The sequence below is a fragment of the Arachis duranensis genome, chromosome 9, assembly GCF_000817695.3.
Source record: "Arachis duranensis cultivar V14167 chromosome 9, aradu.V14167.gnm2.J7QH, whole genome shotgun sequence".
NCBI lineage: Eukaryota > Viridiplantae > Streptophyta > Magnoliopsida > Fabales > Fabaceae > Arachis > Arachis duranensis.
Window position 1 is genome coordinate 53,707,111 of NC_029780.3, and position 4,494 is coordinate 53,711,604.

The following is a 4,494-nucleotide window of genomic DNA, read 5'->3' on the forward strand; positions in this document are numbered from 1 at the left end:
TATTGCTTGGGAGAGTACTAGGAGGAGTTTCAGTGACTTTCTTACTCAGCTGGCCCACTTGTGCCTCCAAATTTCTTATGAAAGACCTTGTTTCATTCATGAAACTTAAAGTGGCCTTAGACAGATCAGAGACCAAGTTTGCTAAATTAGAAGTGCTCTGCTCAGAATTCTCTGTCTGTTGCTGAGAAGATGATGGATAAGGCTTGCTATTGCTGAGCCTATTTCTTCCACCATTATTAAAGCCTTGTTGAGGCTTTTGTTGATCCTTCCATGAAAAATTTGGATGATTTCTCCATGATGAATTATAGGTGTTTCCATAAGGTTCACCCATGTAATTTACCTCTGCTATTGCAGGGTTCTCAGGATCATAAGCTTCTTCTTCAGAAGATGCCTCTTTAGTACTGTTGGATGCATTTTGCCATCCATTCAGACTTTGAGAAATCATGTTGACTTGATGAGTCAATATTTTGTTCTGAGCCAATATGGCATTCAGAGCAATAATTTCAAGAACTCCCTTCCTCTGAGGCGTCCCATTATTCACGAAATTCCTCTCAGAAGTGTACATGAATTGGTTATTTGTAACCATGTCAATGAGTTCTTGAGCTTCTGCAGGCGTTTTCTTTAGGTGAATGGATCCACCTATAGAATGGTCCAATGACATCTTAGAGAATTTAGATAGACCATAATAGAATATATCCAAAATGGTCCATTCAGAAAGCATGTCATAAGGACACCTTTTGGTCATCTGCTTGCATCTTTTCCAAGCTTCATAGAGGGATTCACCATCTTTTTGTTTGAAGGTCTAAACATCCACTCTGAGCTTGCTTAGCTTTTGAGGAGGAAAGAACTTAGCCAAGAAGGCCGCGACCAGCTTATCCCATGAGTCCAGGATATCTTTAGGTTGTGAATCCAACCATATTCTAGCTCTGTCTCTTACAGCAAAGGGGAAAAGCATGAGCCCGTAAACTTCAGGATCTACTCTATTAGTCTTAACAGTCTCGTAGATCTACAAGAACTCAGTTAAAAACTGGTAAGGATCTTCTGATGGAAGTCCATGGAACTTGTAGTTCTGTTGTAGTAGAGCAACTAGTTGAGGTTTCAGCTCAAAATTGTTTGCTCCAATGACAGGGATTGAGATGCTTTTTCCATCAAACTTGGAAGTAGTTGTAGTGTAATCACCAAGCATCCTCCTTGCATTATTATTTTTGGCTGCCATCTCCTCTTCTTGTTCAAAAATTTCAGAAAGGTTGTCTCTGGATTGTTGTAATTTAGCTTCTCTTAGTTTCCTCTTCAGAGTCCTTTCAGGTTCAGGATCTACTTCAACAAGAATATTCTTGTCCTTGCTCCTGCTCATATGAAAAAGAATAGGGAACAGAAAATAATAATAGGGATCCTCTTTACCACAGTAGAGAGATTCCTTTATGTTAGTAGAAGAAGAAGGGAATAGAAGAAGGAAAAGAGTCAAGAATCCAAACACAAGGGTGAAGATAGGTTCAGATTCTTTGAGATGAAGAGAAGTGTTAGTAAATAAATAAATAAATAGAAGGAGATGAGAGGGAGAGAAATAAAAAATTAATTTTGAAAAAGGGTTAGTAATTTTCGAAAATTAAAAGAAGAATTAAAATTAAAAATTAAAATTTAAAACAATTAGTTAATTAAAAGAATTTTGAAAAAGAGGGAGGTAATTTTTGAAAATTAGAGAGAGGAAAGTAGTTAGGTGGTTTTGAAAAAGATAAGATATAGTTAATCAAACAAAGAGTCAACCAGTTAGTTGAAAAAGATTTGAAATTTAATTTTGAAAAGATAAGAAGATAAGAAGATATTTTGAAATCAAAATTTTTGAAAAAGATAAAATTTTGAAAAAGATAATTTTAAAAGATATGATTGAAAAAGATATTTTTAAAAGATTTAATTTTTTTAAATTTAAAATTGATTACTTGACTAACAAGAAACTAAAAGATATGATTCTTAGAATTTAAAGATTGAACCTTTCTTAACAAGAAAGTAACAACTTCAAATTTTTGAATCAATCACATTAATTGTTAGTAAAGTTTTCAAAATTTTGAAATAAAGATAAGAAAAAGATTTTGAAAATTTTAAAATATTTCGAAAATAATAAAAAATGAAAAAGATTTGATTTTTGATAATGGAATTCATGTTCGTTCTCTCCCTGGTAATGGCGCCAAAAAAACATGGTGCATGATACCATGGTCCAAACATAACTTCACAACTTCGCACAACTAACCAGCAAGTGTACTGGATCGTCCAAGTAATAAACCTTACGTAAGTAAGGGTCGATCCCACGGAGATTGTTGGTATGAAGCAAGCTATGGTCATCTTGTAAATCTCAGTTATGCGGATAATAATTGGTTATGGAGTTTTTGAATAATGATAATAAATAAACAGAAAATAAAGATAGAAATACTTATGTAAATCATTGGTGGGAATTTCAGATAGGCGTATGAAGATGCTGTGCTCCATTTGCATCACTGCTTTCCTACTGCCTTCATCCAATCCTTCTTACTCCTTTCCATGGCAAGCTGTATGTAGAGCATCACCGTTGTCAATGGCTACATCCCATCCTCTCAGTGAAAAAGGTCCAAATGCTCTGCCACGGCACGGCTAATCATATGTCGGTTCTCGAGCATGTCGGAATAGAATCCATTGATTCTTTTGCGTTTGTCATCACGCCCAACAATCGCGAGTTTGAAGCTCGTCATAGTCATTCAATCCCTGAATCCTACTCGGAATACCACAGACAAGGTTTAGACTTTCCGGATTCTCATGAATGCTGCCATCAATTCTAGCTTATACCACGAAGACTCTGATTAAGGAATCCAAGAGATATGCGTTCGGTCTAAAGTAGAACGGAAGTGGTTGTCAGTCACTCGTTCATAGGTGAGAATGATTATGAGTGTCACGGATCATCACATTCATCATGGTGAAGTGCAACGAATATCTTAGAACAGGAATAAACTGAATTGAATGGAAAATAATAGTAATTGTATTAAAACTTGAGGTACAACAGAGCTCCACACCCTTAATCTATGGTGTGTAGAAACTCCACCGTTGAAAATACATAAGTGATGGTCCAGGCATGGCCGAATGGCCAGCCCCCAAAAATGTGATCAATAGTCTCCTAAGATGAATAATAGAATAAAACTGAGACCAAAGATGTCTAATACAATTGTAAAATGTCCTATTTATACTAGACTAGCTACTAGGGTTTACAGAAGTAAGTAATTGATGCAGAAATCCACTTCCGGGGCCCACTTGGTGTGTGCTTGGGCTGAGCTTGAGCTTTACACGTGCAGAGGCTTCTTTTAGAGTTGAACGCCAAGTTGTAACATGTTTTTGGCATTCAACTCTGGTTTGTGACGTGTTTCTGGCGTTTGACTCCAGAATGCAGCATAGAACTGGCGTTGAGCACCAGTTTACGTTGGTAATCACGAATAAAGTATGGACCATTATATATTGATGGAAAGCTCTGGATGTCTACTTTCTAACGCTATTGAGAGCGCGCCATTTGGAGTTCTATAGCTCCAGAAAATCCATTTCGCGTGCAGGGAGGTCAGAATCCAACAACATCAGCACTCCTTTGTCAGCCTTCTTATCAGAGTTTTGCTTAGGTCCCTCAATTTCAGCCAGAAAAATACCTAAAATCACAAAAAAACACACAAACTCATAGTAAAGTCCAGAAATGTAAATTTTACATAAAAACTAATGAAAACATCCCTAAAAGTAGCTAGATCCTACTAAAAATTACCTAAAAATAATGCCAAAAAGCGTATAAATTATCCGCTCATCACAAATACCGATCTAATTTTCCTTCTCTTACTAGTTTTTCTGTGATATTTTTTAAGTCAAAACATTCGTTGGTTGAATGTCCATAGATTCAATGATATTCACAATATTCTGCCCGGTTTCCTCCTCCTTTTTTGCTTTTAAGTGGTCGAGCTGGAGGTATCTTTTCAGTATGGCATACTTCTCTGTAGACATCCACAAGGGATACCCGAAGAGGGGTATAATTGTGGTATTATTTTATCTTTTCCCCATGTCAATATTTTTTTTCTTGGATTCTTTGTCCTTATCTCGGGAGGAGTAGGAGAATCCGGATTTTGATGTCTCTCCTAGTCGAGCATTTTTCTCCATGTTGATATACTTCTCTGCTCATTCTTGTACCTTATTTAGAGATGCGGGATGCTTTTTTGATATGGATTGGCTAAAGGGCCCTTCTCGTAAGCCATTAATGAGGCGCATGATGGCCGCTTCTGTGGGCAAACTTTGTATGTCTAGACATGCCTTGTTGAATCTTTCCATGTAGATGCGGAGACTTTCCCGATCTCCTTGTTTGATTCCCAATAGACTTGGGGTGTGCTTGGTTTTGTCTTTCTAGATAGAGAATCTGGCTAGAAACTTCTTGGCTAGGTCATCAAAGGTTGAGATGGACGTGGGTGGTAGATTGTTGAACCACTTAATCGCTGTTTTTGTTAA

The 4,494-nt window shown here is 36.9% G+C and overlaps 1 non-coding gene across 1 annotated transcript; it reads left to right on the forward strand.

The window, feature by feature from the left end:
- Positions 1-719: 719 nt before the first annotated feature.
- On the forward strand, positions 720-823 carry LOC127742237 (small nucleolar RNA R71). Its single transcript, XR_008003425.1, has one exon. It is a non-coding gene; the product is annotated as a small nucleolar RNA R71 (small nucleolar RNA).
- The last annotated feature ends 3,671 nt before the right edge of the window (positions 824-4,494 follow it).